The sequence below is a fragment of the Dromiciops gliroides genome, chromosome 2 (genome assembly GCF_019393635.1).
Source record: "Dromiciops gliroides isolate mDroGli1 chromosome 2, mDroGli1.pri, whole genome shotgun sequence".
NCBI classification, from domain to species: Eukaryota; Metazoa; Chordata; class Mammalia; order Microbiotheria; family Microbiotheriidae; genus Dromiciops; species Dromiciops gliroides.
In genome coordinates, this window is record NC_057862.1 from 281,541,034 (window position 1) to 281,560,186 (window position 19,153).

A 19,153-nucleotide genomic window follows, 5' to 3' on the forward strand; every position below is an offset into this window, starting at 1 on the left:
AGGACTGCCCAACATGGTGCTGTGCTCTATGAGCAAAGTAGACTAGAAGTAGCTCCAAAGAAATGCGAAAATGTAGAGAATCCACCCCAAATGTTCACATAGACTACTTGTGCCCGACCTGTGGTAGAGCCTACTGAACTCTTATTGGTCTGATCGGCCACAATCAGATACATTGTAATTAGACTCTAATACAGTGATGTCCTTTTGGTCCTTTTAGAGAATGAAGGACAACCAACTAGTGGAATACAGGTTCAACATTAATTCAGGAAAGCAAACAAATGCTGACTGCGTCGGGTAGGATCTACCTTGACCTAATCAAACAGCATGAGAATTTAACCACTAAACTAATATGACCAGAAAATACTTCATTAAGAAAGTGACTTCTTCACAGAGAGCCAAGTAATCAAGAAAATACAATGAGATATCCGGAAATCTGCAGCGAGGTGTGTAGATGGAATTACAGAGGCATTTTTGTTCCTGAATCTGCCCGTTGTTGTTTGATTTTCTGTCCATTAGGAGGTGGCAAAAATGGGCTCAAAACTAGTGAAAAGGTAGCTAAAGAAAGAAGGTGGTGAGCCCTGTCATAAATAGACTAAGCTTCTCTTAGGTGCCTCTGGTGACTTGAGTTGATTAGCAAGGCAGCCAGGCAGTGAGCCCCAGGAGCTAGACACAATTGCAAGCCAAGGGAACTACTAAAAAGATAAAGGACTGAGGATCAGGAGCTGGATTCCAGCAAGCACATAGGGCACAGAGAATTTTGGAAAGTGTGTTCCCTTTGTCTTTCTACCAGTACCAAGTAGCATCTACGAGTGTTTAAAAGTGCAAATTGGTCTCTGTCACAGAAAGGGCAGCAGCAATACATCTTTCCTCTTCGATCTAAAACAAAGGGGAGATGCAGGAGGCCAAGAAGAGACACATTAGAATTCTAACAGGGGGGCAGCTAGATGGCGCAATGGATAGAGCACCAGCCCTGGACTCAGGAGTACCTGAGTTCAAATCCGACCTCAGACACTTAACATTTACTGGCTGTGTGACCCTGGGCAAGTCACTTAACCCCAACTGCCCAGCAAAAAAAAAAAAAAAAAAAAAGAATTCTAACAGGTAGGAGAAGGTTGGAGGGTAAATAAACAAGATCCTAAAAAGAACGGAAGAATACATAGAATGAATGAAAAAAGAAAGTTCTAACCATGCCCCAGGCACAATGCAAAGCACCAGGATACAAATTCAAAAGAGAGACTGCCTCAGATCCCACAGATGACACAAATGGGGAGCCAGCCAGAGACCCCCAAATGGTAAATGGGACAAGCCCTTTCTAGGAGCAACCATGGAGTTAATTTCTCTTACAGTTAACAGGAGGAAGCAGCTTCTTAATTCTTTAAAGAAAGACATGGCCCTTCAGGTGCTATTAGGTAAGAGGAGAGGAAGAGTGGTGGAGGATGACTCACAACAAGTGGTTGCCTCTCAGGGTAACATAAACAAGAGGGAGATTATTGTCTTCCAGGAACTTGTATCCAGAACACCTTCTAGGACTTGTCAAACCTATCTATTGCGGGAGATTCATGTGAGAATAAATGATGTCACCAGAAGCAACCTAGAAAGCATCGCTAAACATGATGAAATCCTGGTCAAGAAACTAAAGAGTTTGGGATTTTTTTTTTGGTTTTGCCTTGTTATTAATAGAGGCAGTGTGACATAATGGATAGAGAGACAGCAAAACCTAGGTTCAAGTACTGCTTCTGAAAGTGACTCTGGGCAAGTCACTTAATCTCTTTAACCCCTGATTCTGACTCTTAAGACTATAAAATGTAGGGAAGGCACAGGCCTGTACTGGGAGAAGCAGTTTGCTTTTCCCAAAATTTGCAGTAACAGTGAAATCACTGGTGCAGTCCCTATTCCTATCCCTACAACTGATTGAAATTAGGGGCTTGAGAAAAGAAAATCTGAGGAGTGAACAATTGACTATGAATATGGGGTCTCAGAATAGACTTTAGATTTTCCAGACTAGGGCTTAAAATACAGGAATGATGGGCATGTACCTAAGAAGAGATAGTAAAAAAGCATGTGCTTGGAGTTTTGTAAATCTCATCAAGAGAGCTTTAAACTGAAAAGGAGAGGAGGGGAAAATATGTCACATAAAACTGACAAACTGGCACACCGCATGGCAAGAATAGGGGAGGAACAGTAATTAATGGGACAGGATAACACAAGGCAATAAAGCCAACTGCCTCAGATATCTATATACAAATCTAAAAAGTGAGGGTAATAAACAGGTTTAAGTAGAAATCCTAATGCAATGAGGAAAATTTCACCTCTTAAGCATCATTGTGACTTGGTCATTTAAGAATACATCAAAGGACCAATTTGTCAGTTGACAGTGCATTTTTTTTTATCCATAAGGTAAAGAAAACAGAGATTGTGGGATGAAAATTTTATTTCAAACTAAAATCACAATATCTGCTTGTAATTATTTGTATTTAAACTGCATTATCAAAGCTATCACTTTGTCCCTTGCCTTGCTTTCACAGCAAACCTCCTAGAAATAATTCCTTGCCTCTACTTTCTCACTTCTCATTCATTTCCCAGTCTCTCACAATCTGGCTTCCAACCCTACCACTGGACTGAATCTGTTCTCCCCAAGTCTACCAAAAATCTCTTCTTCGCTAATCCCATGATCTTTTCTACTCAACTCTCCAGACTTTGATATGATACCCCCCTTCTCCTAGATATTTTATCCTCCTTTTTTTTTCATCACTGGTTTCTCAGTTCTCTTCCAACTACCTAACAGACATCTCAAACTCTGCTTGTCCAAAGTAAATTTCATCCCCTCCTGCCTCCCCTTACCACACTTCCCCTCCAAATTTCCCTATTTAGTTGAGGGCACTATCATCCCCTCCAGTTACCCAAGTTGCAACGTCAGAGACATTCTTGACTTCCCTCTCCCGCACTGGCAATATCCAATCAGTTGCCAAGTTTTGTCAGTTTTTATCTCTATAACACCCACCTTCTTTCATCCATCCTCTTTCCTTATCTATTGGCTCCTTTCCCCCTCCACTGAAACCAACCTTTAAAAAACTCTCATTTGATCCTGACACTCCTATTAGCTATCATCCCATCTCTCTCCACTTTGCACAGCTAAACGACTTGAAAAAGCCTGGGTGTCCCGATTCCCTCTCCTCTCACTCAGTTCTAAACTGTTAGTGATCTGGCTTTCTACCTCTCTCTCTTTTTTTGTTGTTTTTTTTTTTTAGAGAGGCAATTGGGGTTAAGTGACTTGCCCAGGGTCACACAGCTAGTAAGTGTTAAGTGTCTGAGGCTGGATTTGAACTCAGGTACTCCTGACTCCAGGGCCGGTGCTCTATCCACTGCACCATCTAGCCGCCCCTCAACCTCTCTTTCAACTGAAACTTCCCTTTCCAAAAATTATCAACATTTGCTTAATTGCTAAATCGAATATCCTCTTTACAAGCCTGATTTCTCTACAGCATTTGACATGGTTAATTATCTCCTGGAAACTCTGCTCTTTATGTTTCTGCATGATACTGCTCCTTATTCTCCTCCTATCTCTTGACTTCTCAGTTTCCTTTGTTGTTCCTTATCCAGGCCATGCTCACTAACCATGGATGTCCCTCAAGACTCTTTATGCTTCTATTTTTTACTTCTGTTCTTTTTTCTTCTTCTTTTTTTTTTTTTTTGCAGGGCAATGAGGGTTAAGTGACTTGCTCAGGGTCACACAGCTAGTAAATGTCAAGTGTCTAAGGCTGGATTTGAACTCAGGTCTACTTCTGTTCTTTTTGCTCTACACCATGTCACTTAGTGATCTCATCAGTTCGCATGAATTCAATTATCATCTCTTTACAGATGATTTCCAGACACATATATCCAGTCTTAGCCTTTCTCCTGAGCTGGTCAGTCAGTCACTTCTAATTGCCTCTCAAGACATCTGAAACAATTCATTATCATTCCCCACAAACCCCTCCATCCTTCTGAACTTCTCCATTACTATTGAGGGTACCTTTATCCCCCAGTCACTAAGGATGTCAACTTCAGTATCATGACCTCATCCCCTCACTCTCACCCCACAAATCCTATCCACTGACAACTATTATCCTTTCTACTCTCATATAACATCCTTTCCCTTCTCTCTACGCTCACATGGCCAAATCCCTAGTTGAGGCCCTCATTACTTCTTCTTTTTTTTTTTTATGGGGCAATGGGGGTTAAGTGACTTGCCCAGGGTCACACAGCTAGTAAGTGTTAAGTGTCTGAGGCTGGATTTGAACTCAGGTACTCCTGAATCCAGGGCCAGCGCTTTAACCACTGCGCCATCTAGCTGCCCCCCCTCATTACTTCTTACCTGGACTACTGCAAGAGACCTCTAATGGCTCTCCCTGCCTCAGTGGCTCACCCCATTCATAATACATCTAACACTTGGCTACCGGGGTGATTGGGGGGGGGCACCAATGAGGGTTAAGTGACTTGCCCAGGGTCACATAGCTAGTAAGTGTCAAGTGTCTGAGGCCGGCTTTGAACTCAGGTCCTCTTGAATCCAGGGCCAGTGCTTTATTCACTGTGCCACCTAGCTGCCCCCTACCAGGGTGATTTTACAAAACATAGCTCTTACCATTATCACTCTCTTCTCTTTGGCTTTCAGTGGCTTCCTATTACCTTCAGGACCAAATATAAATGTTTCCTCTTAGCATCTGAAGTGCTTCATGGCCTGGTCCATTCCTACCTTTCCATAATCTTCTTATACTTTACTCCCCTCCATAAATCAAACTACTAAGAGTTCCCTGAACATAGATCTTTATGCCTTTTCACCCGCTGTCTCCCACACCTGGAATACCCTGCTCCCTCACCTCTGCCTCTCAAGTCTTCCTTCAAGACTCAACTCAAATCCTCCCTTCTGCAGGAGACCCTGCCTGGTCTGACCATCAGTCCTGCTCTGCAGCTGCAAATGCCTTCCCTTCTCAGATTGTTTTATCTTCTCTTTATATGTTTTGTACATACCTAGGTATTCATATGTTGTCTCTCCCACTAGAATGTACACTCCTTAAGGGCAGGAACTGTTTTTGCATTTTGTTGTACTCCCAACACTTAGCATAGTTCCTGGCACATAGTAAGCACACTTTAAAAAAATGTTGATCCATCCTCAGATACTACTTTACCACCCACTCCTTGTCTGGACTATTTCAAAAACTTCCTAAAAGAAATTACATCCTAATTGGCCAGCTTCTAATCTAGTCCCTCCCCTACATATCTCCATATATCCAACAAAACAATCTTCTTAAGGGCAAGATCTGACCATGGTACTCCACCTTCAATCTTCAATAGCTCCCTGTTACCACTAGGATAAAGTACAAATGCCTCAACCTGGCATTTAAAACCGTGTACATTCTGTTTCCAACCTCCCTTTTCTACACATATATATTCTTTTTACATATTTTATATTTAGTCAAACTGGCCTTTTATTACCTGAATTCAGCATCCCATTGTCTTTCTCTTTGCCTTTGGTACAAGGAGGATCCAAGAATGCCTCCTTTCTTACCTCCACCTCAGCTCCCTTTAAGGCTCAACTCTGGGGCCACCTTTTTTGTAAGGCTTTTTTTGGTATTCTCTCACCCCAAGTATTCTCTCCCCCTCTCAGAACTGACCTGAATTTAAATTATTTGTCTACACTGTATCCCAAAATAATGTAAATCTCAAGGCAGAGACCATTCCATTTTTATGCATTTCCTTTGCCTTGTATAACAGGAGATAGACTGAACAAGTGTTTATCTGAATTAATCTTAGGTAGCATAAGCTTTATTGCTCTCAGTTAAGAGCAAGTCACCAAGTAGAGAGACCTGGATTCCTAGAACTGGAAGATTTAACTGCTGATACACTGTCTGTAAATGATATTGGAAAGAGTGAAGAGTGCTGCAAAAATGGTGATAAGCCAAACTCTTAAGTTTTTACCCCACAGAAAGCTGAATAATGGCATTTACACACTATTAGTCAGTAAGCTTGACTTTTATTCCTGGAAAAATTCCAAACTTCATTCAAGGACTAGTCTGTGACCACTTAGAAAATGAAGCAAAGATTACTCGAGTCCCAGTATAGGTTCAGCAAGAACAGGTTATATCAGGCCAGCTTTATATGGTAGAGAGGCAGGGAGGTTCAACTAAAAGCAAGCTGGCCTTAGATCCAGGAAGGGTTCAAGTTCATGCTGACCATGTAATCCTTGGCAAGTCACCCCAGGCAACCATCTAAGGTCATGTGGCTGCACAAAAAGTGCAGACCCCAACACTGGAAGAAGGAATTTTCTATCCTGAGAGTTTCTTATATGAATAAAATCATAGGTCCAGTCCCTCTCCTACTAGATGAGTAAATGAGGGGGACACAGTATACATTAGTATCACTAAATGTCATCAAGGAATTTGGTCAAGATGCCCATGTCTATTGGTGAGAGAGAAAGATGATCAAGATGATTTTTTATTAATAACAGCCTAATATTTTTTTGGTAGATGAAACAAAGGAGAAATAGGTAACAATGTCAGATAAAGGAGCAAGAATCCAAAAACATCTCAAAAGGCTAGAATGATTGGCAAAATCTAATAAGATGAAATTATTTTAATAAAGATAAATGTCAAGTTCTTTGCACAAATGCATGACGAGAGGAGTATGGATAGACAAGAGTTCCTATGAAAAAGATCTGGGGGTTTTAGTGGACCACAAGCTCAATATGCGAGGCCCTGGTTTGACAGAAGTCAACAAAGCAAATGGAATCCTTGGCTTATTAAGAGACCAGCTGCCCACCTCAGGCCACACTCAGAATACCACACTCAGTTTGGGGCTTATTTGAGGAAGGTTATTAGCCTGCTGATGCAAACTAGGGGGTGGTAGCTGAGGAAGTATGCCCAGGATGGCCAGGAAACTTAACACTAAGCCACTTAGGCAGAAATCTGAAGGAACTAGGGATACTTAACCTGAAGAAGAAAAGTTGTGGGGAGCATATGATAAGCTATCCTCAAATATATGGAGGGTTGTTATTTGGAAGAAAAATTAAACTTGCTCTGCTCTGCCCAGGAAGGCCAGAAACAAGGAGCAAGGAATAGACGTTTAAGAGAGGTAGACCTTTGGCTTGACCTCTGGAAAAACCTCTAACGATTGGAGCTGGTCCAAAATGGAATGGGATGACTCAATGAGCTAGCTGCCCCTTACTGGGCTCTTCAAGCAGAGGCGGCAGGCAGCACGACCTTCTCAGGTCTGATGCTTGGGGGTTCATGTTCAGGGATGGGATGGCCTCTCGGGTCCCTGCCAACTCTAAGATTCTGTGATTCTACGTTCCTTAAATTTTTACTCAGTTTTGAAACTCTCAGCCCAGAGCCTTAACCTAAATTCCACTCTAAACCTAAATCCAGGTCCCTAAGGCTTCTCTTGCTCAGCCCTCAGGGGAAGTAGAGAGCACTTGGCTACTATCTTCTGAATAATGACCTTTCAGGTTCTCCAAGCTACTTATTAAATCATCTGTATACTCCTGTCCCAATTTACACAGTCCCTAACCTGGCTTCTGGCTTCTGGCTTCTGCCTTCCAGCAGAAAAACCACTGGATATTTTTGAAGTGCTTGGGGAACATTCAAGAGTACATGTACTATCCAAATGAAGGCGATTAAACAGAGCCTATTTTGTGGTGACTTAATTAAAATAATTAGTAGGCTTTGCAGGAAAGATGCCCTTTTTGCCAGTGTATTTTCCCTTTGAACACAGTTTTCCAAATATCTTTCCAACAAGTCAAACTTTTTCACAACATAAGAGCTCATTCTACAAAGTCATAAAAACAACCCATCTCTTGGGATGGCACCGAATCATTTCCCCCACTTTCCCTCCTTATTTTGTCCCCAGTCATCCACCCAGGGGCCAGACTTGCTGCCATTCCTCCCCCCCTCCCCTTCCCATCCAAATCTATTCTCCAGTGGAATGTAAGTTACTTGAAGGTAATGACTGGTAGTGGTGGTAGTAGTAGTAGAGTACTACTACTTCTAGGAGGAAGAAGAATATGATGTCTCTGTATCTCCAGTGTCTAGCAAAATGTCTGTCCCAAAGTATGTAATTAATAAATGCTTGTGATATTGAATTGAAGGATTAGCTCCTAATAAACTCTATCCAACTGGGGGGATTTGTGATACCCCTTTTCCCCATCCCCCAGCACATTTTCACAGAAATCAAAGCTTTAGTCTAAAGGAATAAGGCTCTAGAGTTGTGCATAATGTAGTAGAGAAAGAGATAAAGAATTAGAGGATGTAATTCAAATCTAAGATCTGTTACTCTGTCATAGTGTCTTTGGACCAAACTCTTTCTTCCACTATGTCTCTTCTGTTGAGAGAAAGAGTTGGAATAAAAGATATCAAAGATTGCATGAGAGAATCTTAAAGGAAGGGGCTTTGAACTTTCAGAAACTATAACCTCTTGAGAAAAGTCCCAAATAATTCACAGAATCACCAAATCTCAAAGGCAAGGAACCTCAAAAGCTTTCTAATTCAATTTCCCCTCCCATGCAAAAATCCAGTATCCCTGACAAAGTCACGTGGTCTCAGAAAAATTAAGTAATAAGCAACCTGTTCCTTGCTGGAAAACTCTAATTGTTAGAAAGTTCATACTTCTATCCAACCCACATTTTGCCTCCTTATGATAACCATCTACTGGTACAAGTTCTCCCCTTTGGAGCTACAGTCTGTTCCTTTTCCCACATAATCCAGATGTGGTTAGACAGCTCTCCCCATGTCTGCTCTCCTCCAAACTCAAATTCCCAGTTCCTCCGAATGCTTTTTGTCTGGTATGGTTAGGAGTTCCCTCACTGCAAGCCTCTGCTGGACAGCTCAAGCTGTCGGGATAGGTCAAGCTTATCAGTACTCCTCTTACAATGTGGAGTGACTAGGATCCTGTTCTGTGGCAAATACTAATATGGCAAAATCTGCCTATATGGATGTTATCTATGAGAAGTAGCATGGTGTGTGACACAGTGGATAGTGTTGGCCCTGAAGCAAGCAAGGCTTGGATCTAAGTCCTCCTTGGACCCACCAGGGAAATGTGTCCCAGAGGAAGTCAATTAACCTCTCTATGCCCCAGGGGCAGACAGAATTTCTTTACCTGGAAATTTTCTATACTAAGGAAATCACAGGTCCTATCCCTACCCCTATCCATCTATATTTAGCTACAGGGACTATTTCATCTTTGTCTTTTTATCACCAGCACCTAGCAGAGTGCTTGGCATATGGTGGCATTAATAAATGATTGTTGATAGATTTCATTAGATTTAAATGCACACACATGCACAATTATGTAGAGATGGAAATAAATATTTCTGCCTATTGGACTTGATGAATCCTTCAAAGTGAGAAATACACAAGCACACTTCAGTAAGTTGCCTTGATGTAGCCAAATTCTGTCCCTGTTGCACACAGAGTAGTGCTTTTACTATAACATGGGAAGCAAAGCTTTGTGCTGCCTGGCCTGAGGATCTGGAAAGCTGTGATCTGGTCTCTCTGCCATGAACTTGTTCATGATGCTACCTAATGAAGCTGAACTTGATTTCTGGTGCAGTAGAAATACGAATGGATCTCAAGTCTGAGGACATAGGTGCAAGGATTAGCTCTACCACTCACTAATGTTCAGAACACAGCTAATTCTGGGCCTCCTTGAGCCTCAGTTTACTCATCTAGAAAGGGTGGAGGTTGGACTAAATGATGTCCGAGATGCCTTCCAGCTCTAAAACTTCAGTTCTGATGGTATACCATGCTTGGCACTGTGAGCATCACTCATTACCGGGTATCCATATTTCTTTTCGGGCTCAGTGTCACATTGAGAAGGGTTGAGTTGTGCTGTTCTCTGCATCCCACTAGCAGGACCTCGAGGTGGCCTCTCTATCCTTAGTGGCTCACTGCCTGGTTCATGAGAACGGATATGATGAGCAGGCCTGACTGCATGGTTTACATGGGTCTTGCCATATTTCTATAGCGGGCCTCCAAATATTTTCTATTTGGTTTTATTTGGTCAAGTTCTTGGCTAATTATCAATGTCAACTAAGTAATAGGGCTACAATTTGGGGGCAGACGTTTTCTCGGCAGTCGGCCACCGTGGGCTGCCCATCTTAGCTGGAGCCCCTTTTGTGGACATCGGGCTGTTTCTGAAATGTTTACAGTAGCCATCAGCTGCCCAGCTTCCAGACCCTTTTAAAGGCCTTTCCCCAAATAAACTCAAACAACACACCCACAAGCACACTCATGGACACCCTCCAGGAGACTGGGCTGACTGTAGGCCTTTCAGACCTTACACGCTACAGCAGATTGTGGTTGGTGCTCCCCTCCCTGAACACATTAAAATGACCCCAAATTCAAGCTTCCCTCTTGTCCTTCCCCATGGGACAGGGTGTGGGACGGATGCCTTCCATAAAACTTGGAATAACGTCTGCCTTTCTTTTTGAAATAAAGCCATCTGAGAAGATAATTGACAATTCCAGACACAATCTTTTTAAAAGAAATAAAGCCTCTCCCTGACTATACCAGGAAAGACTGTATAATAAGATGCTAATACAATTTAATGCTATTTCAACTGGGCAAACCTGTTCTTGGAGCCCCTTTGTGATAGGAAGGATGGAATTATGCAGAAAATCAGACCTGAACATTCTTAAACCACTTTCAGATAGGGGTCAGAGACCCCAATCTTTCATATACCTCATTAACTCTAATGTCTTCCTGGAGACAATAATTTGCACTGTAGAAAAATGGTTTAGTAAACAAACAGTATAAAACAGTATCTCTGAACATCCCTTGGTCCTATCTCTCCCGTTTGGGGCTTTGCTGAAGATTCTCCTGGACCCATCCTACTCCCCTCTCCCCCCACCCAAATCAGGCTCTCCTTTCTAAACAGACAAGGAGACTGGGAAACACCTGTCCTTTTCTATCTGCTACTACAAACGCAGATAGAAATAGCTATGTTCTCAAAGTAACCCATGGCTTTCCTGCCAAAGACCAGTTAACCCTAGTTAAAATGACCTAGAGCCCATGTGGGAAAAGTGGGAAGCAATTTATCCCCAAATCTCCTTGTGTACTATAGACCAGGGTTGAGCCCAAATCAGCAAGGGTTTCCATTACTCTTGGAGTAAGGCCAGGATGAAGTTATTTGGCTTTCTGATACTACGCTCTGAAGCCAACAAGCAAATTTTATGGATCAAAGCCCAAAGTCCCATTTAAGCAAAGTCTTCCTCATCTAAGGGCTCTTCTAAAGAGCTCTGCTCCTTAGCGTCATTTGAGTTTAGAAGGAAAATGTGGACCACCTGGCAGCTTCACAAACTCAGAATTTGTTTGCAGAGACTTCAGAAGTCGTCTAGTCCAATCCCATACCCAGACAGAATTCCCCCCTCCAACATCCCCAACAGGTAAGTAAGTGGTTATGCAATCTCACATGAAGATGTCCAGTGGGGAGGCACTCATTCCATTCATAGTTAGCCCATCTCACTGTTGAATGGCTCTATTAGGAAACAGAGTAAAAGTCAGCCTTTTCTGCAACTGCTTGCCATCTACTAGTCCTGATTCTGGACCTCTAGGACCCACTCCAAGCCAGAACAAATGCAATCCCTCTTTGACACAACTGCCCTTCAAATATCCGAAGACAGCGATTAAGTTCTCTACCCTCACCTCCATACGCCCCCACTTCCTTCGAGGGATCCCTGCCTGGCAGAGGTCTCCAGTCCTCTTTTTTCCCCCCAGGACAATGAGGGTTAAGTGACTTGCCCAGGGTTACACAGCTAGTAAGTGTCAAGTGCCTGAGACCAGATTTGAACTCAGGTCCTCCTGAATCCAGGGCCGGTGCTTTATCCACTGAGCCACCTAGCTGCCCTTCCCTCTCCTTATCTTTTTCACCCACTTCTGGGAGCACTACATCTTGTCAATTTCCTTCCTAAAATATGGCGCCCAGAACCAGACAATACTCCAGATGTTCTCTGACTGAGACAGAGAACAGCAGGATTAGCACTTCCTTCAATCTGGAAACTGCTTCCTTTAACAGAGCTTTCAGCACAAGGGATAAAACCTCAGTCCTAACTTCAGAGGGTACCAAGGCAAGCACTGTGTAAACATGCTTTTGGACTGGACCTATGGGTTCATCAGTGGTTCACTAGAAGTTCCTTAGAACTTCTAATACAAAAGCTCTCTCTGTATATTCCCATAGGCACCAGCTCTGAATCTTAAGAAATTTGCCTGAGGATCTGAGAAGTTAAACCCAAAGCCAAAGAACCAGGATGTGTTGGAGGTAGGGCTTAAAGGCAGGTCTTGCTGACTCTAAGGCTCTCTAGCCACTATGCCACACTGCCTCTCTATCTATCTATCATCTATCCATCTACCTATCATCTATCAATCTATCAATATATACTAAGATCCTGAAAGACTCAGATGTTCATCGATGACAGACTCAACCATTTTCAGCATGATTTTCCTGTGAAGTGTGTTTAACTGTATTCGAATTCCTTGAATATTGTAACTCTCCTTTAACCTGCCTTTCCTATAATCTTATCATTCAGGATAGCTGAAAGTTTGACATTTGTCTTCTATTAGAGGGCAGTATATCATCCTGGGCTTCTCACACTCCCTAGAGTCAAACTCCACAAATTCACAGAATCTTAAGAGTTGAAAGGAACTAGCCAGAAGTCAGTCCAACTGTACCTGATCAGGGGGAATCCTCTCTACAATATTCTACCAAGGACATATCTAGTTTAAAGATCTCCAGTGATGGGACACTGCCTCCAGAGGCAACAATGATCAGTCAAGCAACAAGTAAGCACTTACCATGTGTCAGGTATGTGTTCTACTGGAGGTACATAGGTGTCCCTGACACCTCAAGGAACTCCCATTCGTCTATCTGTCCCTGTCTCTATGTCTCTCTCTCACACACACACACACACACACACACACACACACACACACGCATGCACAGTCACCTAAGTGGCATGGTGCATGACAGAGGGCTTGAGCTGGAGTAAGAAAGACCTGAGTTCAGGGGCAGCTAGGTGGCGCAGTGGATAGAGCACCGGCCCTGGAGTCAGGAGTACCTGAATTCAAATCCAGTCTCAGACACTTAACACTTACTAGCTGTGTGACCCTGGGCAAGTCACTTAACTCCAACTGCCTCACTAAAAAACAAAAAACAAAGAAAGACCTGAGTTCAAATCTGGTCTCAGATACCTATTAGCTGTGTGACTCTGGGCAAGGTACTTAACTTCTGCCTCAGCTTCTTCATCTATAAAATAAAGATAATTATAGAACCTACCTCCAAGGACTGTTGTGAGGATAAAAAGATATCCATAAAGCACTTTGAACATCTTAAAGCACTATGTAAACGCTTGCTAGCTAGCTAGTAATAGTAAACTGGAATAAACAGGGTTAACTGGAGGTAGTCTCAGAGGGAAGGCACAGTTGCTACAACTTTATTCTATGCTTATAATTCCCAGTTCTACTTATTCAATTTTAACTTCTCTCCTGACCTCTAATCTCACATTTCCAGCTGTTTATGGGACATCACAAACTAGCTATCTTGTAGACATCTTAAATTCACCATGTCCAAAACTGAACTCATTATATTACACACACACACACACACACACTCTCCTCTTCTTAACTTCCTCATTACTATCCAGGGGATTTTTAAACTTTGCCCCCTCCTCCCTCTCCAGTCTTCTTATACCTTACAACCCCCATCATGTACTCTGTAACACACTGCCGATGGCCTCCTTGCCGACATGTGGACAAAGCACTCTCCCCTCTGCACTCCACTTATCACCACTGGCTATTCCCCAAGCTTAGAATCCTCTCTCATCTCTGTCTCCTGGTTTCCCTCCCTGACTTCCTCCAAGTTCTAACTAAAATGCCCCTCTACAAGCAGTTTTTCCCAGTTCCCTTTAGTATTGATGCCTTCTTTCTGTGATTATCTCCAATTTATCCTCTCTCTATCTTGTTTGTGCATAATCATTGGTATATTGCCTCTACCACTGAATGGTCAGCTTACCAACAGCATGGACTGTTTTTGCCTTTCTTGGGATCCCCAATGCACAGTGCCTGGTACATAGTAGTCACTTAATTAAATGCTTGTTGACTGACTGAATGACTCTTAGGGTGTGTCCTAGACACTCTTCCCTAGTGATAGACACTAGAGAAGTAATAGTGTTATACCAGATCTGTAGGATGCTTACAGGTAGAAAATGATGCCTTCCCATTAATATGAACAAAATAATCACTGCTTTCCCGTGGACTGTTTTGGCACAATCTGCTAAGATCTGGTCCCCAAGTCTAATGAGACGATTGAGTGAAGTAGAAATGGGAGTCAAACAGAATGGTAGCATGTTAAGTGAATGCATAATAGATGCTGAATATTGCCAATTAGTTTTGGAAAGAGTGATGATGGGTGTGTGGCTATTTCTATGGCTGCAGTGAACTCAGTTGGTTTGGGAAGGCCCAGACTATGGAATTAGTGTCCTTGGGATTGTGTGGGAAATGAATTCTTTAACTGTAAAACTGAGCAGTTTGCAGGCTTTGGGTCCTATGCAGATTCCCAAAGACTAACAGTAACTTTTTAAGAACTATGAAAACAAGTGGAGTTTCTAAACCCTGGTAGCCTCCAAATAGCAGAATAGAACATCCAGGGAGGGAGAAGCCAATACAATGAGTCTAGATGTTAGCACAATTAATGATCTGGGTCTATTCTGACTCGACACCACCACCAGTCACCAAATGTCACCTTGCTTTTTCTCAGGCTCAATTTGTGCTTCTGTTATTGTGCACAACTTGTGACTGTGCTACTTACTGTCCATTTATTTAGGAAAATTAGGAAAGCAAAAGGCTCTTGGGATGGGAAAAATATTCTGGGAACAGTTGGTCTGTGCTGAGCCCAAACATCACCTACTTTGCCTCTCTAAGTGCCAACAGGAACCACAGCCAAACACCCTCAAAACAAACATTTATTATTGCATGTCTCAGGGACCAAAACAAGTGCTTCCCTTTTAGAGACATTTGCAGTTGAAACTCAAAAACAACAGTAACAATTGGAGCAACTGAAACACCCAAAATTAACCCAAGTAAAACAAAAAGTGTTTTTCTTTTAAATGTAAACTTTCTCAACAAGTGGAGTTGAAGGCAACGCCTTCCTGCTCCTATCACTAGCTGTATGTATGACCTTGATCATATGTATCCCTTCCCTTCTCTTGTCCCCATTTTCTTCATCTGGAAAATGAAGGGGTGGAGAGAGCATCCAGGATCAGTCTTGTTCAGTCTGCCTTCAGTTGGACAGCAGAACCAGGAGTAATGGAAAGAAACTGAAAAGAGGAAAACCTTGGCTTCATGTTAGGAAGACCTTTCTAACAAATGGAAGTGTTACAAAGGGGAAATGGGCTGCCTCAAGAAGAGGGATTGCCCCTCACTGGAGGTCTTCAGGCAAAAACTGGATGACCACTTGCAGGGTATGTTAAAGAGGATTGGGAGGGGGGGATCCTCAGTGATTAGTACAGTGACTGGCTCATTGTAGGAGCTTAATAAATGCTTATTGACTGGACAATTGATTTGTATGAATTGAACTAGATGGCCCTTCCACTCTGGGTCAATTAGTCTATTTACATACTGACCTCAAAGCCTCTTTTTGCTGCCTTTAACCTAAATAGTAGCACTTACACATTTCCATCCTTTTAAATCTTTTCCCAGACAGGGTTTTATTACTCATTGATTTCCCTTTTTATTTTTTTATTCTGAACTATCCAGTTTTCCCACAAACCCAAACATGAGATGTCATAACCCAGGCTATGTACTATACCTGAATGCTAACTAAGGCCAAGGTGGAGGAAACCTCTGTACCCTAAGTATCTCAGGAACAAACTAAACAGGCCAAATTGGCAGTTCTTATACCTGAGAACCTCAGCCAAGTGTCCTACTGGGAATACTACCAGCCAGGGGGGGTTAATCTCACTGCCTTGCCTGTGGCTATTTACCCAGGACTACCTGTCAGACTCCAGTTTTCAAACATTAACCTGAAAGCAGCTTCAGAGAAAGGGAAACTGAACCCCAGCTGTGAACAGAAATATCACTATTTAACAAAAATATGACTCCTTCCTTCTCTAGCAAGTTTATTGCAGCCTAAGGCTGAACTCCAGTCAGCTCCTGGGAAATAGTCTCTCACTCTCAAAGGAGCAGGTTCACTTGCCAGCAGGAACGATGGAGGCCACCTCAGTGCAGGGTAAGTCTGTTCAGGGCCAGAGATCTTTTGAGTGCCCCCCAGGAAACAGGAGTGTGGGTGGATCCCTTAATCAGCAGACACTAGGTTTCTGACAAGTATTTTTCTTTCCCCAAATTTCTCAAAAATTGTAGCTTCTAAAAGATAAATTTCCTATCTATAGTGAGTAGGAAGTTTCTCCTCAACTAAGAGCTCAGATAAAAGCCCAAAGGAGTGCAAGACCCAGACTCCAAACTCAGGCAGGTCTTTGTCTTTCTTTCTTTCATTTTTTCAAAGCTAGAAAAAAAGCAGGATGCAAGAGAATTGGGCAACAATAGGTCATTCCCCTTTCCTGACCAGTTAAAGTCTGAAACTGACGTCTCAGTACCTCATGGACCAGCAAGCGTTACAGAAACACAAGCACCAGGGCATGGGGCCCCTTGCCAATCTTTTAAAAAGTGCACAAGCTGCATCTATGGTGCCTCCAGCTTGCCCCTAGAGGAAGGGAATGGGAGAACAAGCTGGCATGATTCAGCCCACAGGAGTCAGGAGGCGGGTCTGTGCCAGAAGGGAGTTCAGTCAGTAGGAGAGAAGAGGGGAGAAGGCACAGAGGGCTGTGGAGGGAAGGTGGGTCCTGGTGGTCAAAAACGGAGAGAACAAGACTCAGGGAGTCAACAGAAACCTGGTCAGAGGGAGGGGCATAAGGCTGTGCCAGGGAGTGAGGGGTAGGGGGTGGGCAAGCATAACAACACCTTCAGTGAGAGTTGGCTGCCTAGCAATAGGCAGAATGGGGGGGGGGGGTTGGGTCACACAAAGGGGTAAGCAGAGGGAAAGAGTGTGTGTGCTGTCTTGGAAAGACCCCAGAGTGACAGGGTGGAGGAGGGAAGGGTTGTGTCCAGGACCAGTGGGAGGCAGTAAACCCTAGAAGGCATGTTTCACAGGACTGTTTCTTCCTGTCTCACAGACATCCCCTTCCCTCGGTGAGCCGACTGCTTGAGGGGGTTTGGGGGGGGGGTGAGGAGACACAGCACAAGACACAATATTGGCTCCTTGTTTGTGAAGACACAGCAATGGCCCCGCTTGCCACAAGCACCAATACTGTGGCATCGGGTAGGATGACCGGGGTTGGCCGAGAGGACAGAGATGCATTTGGGGAGCAGGGAGAGGCTTAACAGAACTGGGGGCATTGGGTAAGACCACCAGCCTGTGAGGAAAGAGGGAGTGAAAACCTCAACCTCTGCGCGTGGGAGGGAGGGAGGGAGGAAGGAAGGAAGGAAGGAAGGAAGGAAGGAAGGAAGGAAGGAAGGAAGGAAGGAAGGAAGGAAGGAAGGAAGGAAGGAAGGAAGGAAGGAAGGAAGGAAGGAAACAGAGGGAGGGAGAGAAGGAATGGAAGAAGGAAAGGAATGGAAGGAGAGGTGAAGTCTAAAAGGCGCCACTGCAGAAAGACTAGTCTAGAGAAGGATGAGGATGGGGGAGCTCCTTGGTGACATTGCCGCAGCGGGGTGGGGGTGGGACTGGGTTTAAATCAGGTGGGATTTCCCCAGGATCCCTGCTCCGTTGTAATCTCCTTCCTTCTTTTGGGGGGGAGGGGAGAGGGTAAAGGGAAGGGAAGAAGTCTTTGCGTCCCAGGCTGTGCCTCGGCCCCTCCATCCTCCCTAGGAGGTGGTAACCTGGAGAGAATGCAGTGGGTAGGGGAATGGGGTAGGGGGAGACGCCCCCGGAGAAGCGGGATGCGAACGGTGAGTTAGCAGGAAGGTAAACAGCCACGCCCCCTACAGTCAGTCCCCTTGCTGCGCACGCCCGCCGCCGCCGCCGCCGCGGGTACATTTCCACTGCACTCCCAGCGTATCTCCTCCTCGCGCCCGCCCGGCCCTCACGCGGCTGCCGGGGGCAGGGGGCGGGGGACAGCGCGCGCCACCCCAGGACACCGCCGCCCCCACGCCTGGGCCGCAGCCCCTCCCCAGGGGCGTCAGCACCCGCCAGCCGCTAGCCAGCCGGCCGGCCGCTCACCTGGGCAGTGCCGCCCACCCCTAACAGTGGAGCCTTTTCCTCCCCTTCAAGCTGCACCTCCCCCCCTCCCCACCTCCCGTTCCTGCTTCCAGGGCGCAGAGTGCAAGCACTCGGGAAAGTGGTCTGGCCTGGGCTCGGGGTGGGATAGGGGATGAAGATGAGGGAGAATAAGGGGGCGTGGGGGGAAGCCTGCAAAAAAGCGAAGGAGAAAGGTATCTGGGCGGCGCGAGAGCCCCCAGCACGTGAGCCGAGGGTCATGTGCACCAGCCAAAGCCCGAACACCCAAGCGCCCAGGACGTGCTGCGTATCAGCAAAATGAGACCCGGGTCAGGTCGAGCGGTCTTCGAACCCCCACCCCCCACCCCCAGCCTTCTCCCGCACATGCAGCCCGCCTCCCCGTCCCTCTCCATCTCTCCCGCCAGCTCGCTTGCCTTCTAGCTTGCTTTCCTGCCCGCCCGCCTCACCAGCACACCTTCCTCTCCCTGACTCCCGGCCCCGCCGCCCAAAGGCTGCCTCAGCTCCAGCTCGAACCCTGCTCCCGCTGGCCAAGTTGTAATCTACCCAGCCCATACCACCACCACCACCACACCACACCAACACCCCCCCCCCCGTCCCCCGCCTGCACCGCCCCCGGCCCCTAGCACTGCACAGCCCCCAACACCCCATCCCTGCCCCCTGGCCCGGCCCCCGGGGTGGATTTGCCGCAGTCATTAATAAGGAAGGTTTTAAACGCTCACCCTTCTAAAAGTTGTTGTTTACATGTCCCCTCTCTGCCTCCCGGTACAGTACTCTTTAAAACAGGACTGACCAACATGCGCAATCTCTCCCTCGCTATGCTGTGCATCCCCACCGCCCCCCCCCCCCGCTCGCACCAGCTTCCTTCTGAGAGAGAGAGAGAGAGAGAGAGAGAGAGAGAGAG

General features: G+C 45.0%; 1 protein-coding gene across 7 annotated transcripts in view; it reads right to left on the reverse strand.

Annotated features, from left to right (window-relative positions):
• Positions 1-19,153, reverse strand: part of JADE2 (jade family PHD finger 2) — a 210,288-nt gene that overhangs the window by 189,082 nt on the left and 2,053 nt on the right. For 2 of the 7 annotated variants that reach the window (XM_043983154.1, XM_043983147.1), the window contains exon 1: positions 18,972-19,083. The exons of 3 other annotated variants lie outside the window; for them this stretch is intronic. The gene's annotated coding sequence lies outside the window, so the exon portion shown is untranslated. Of the gene's footprint in view, positions 1-11,439; positions 11,506-18,706; positions 18,761-18,971; positions 19,084-19,153 lie in introns of those variants that run through there. 2 more of the 7 variants (XM_043983151.1, XM_043983150.1) reach the window with 2 other exon arrangements.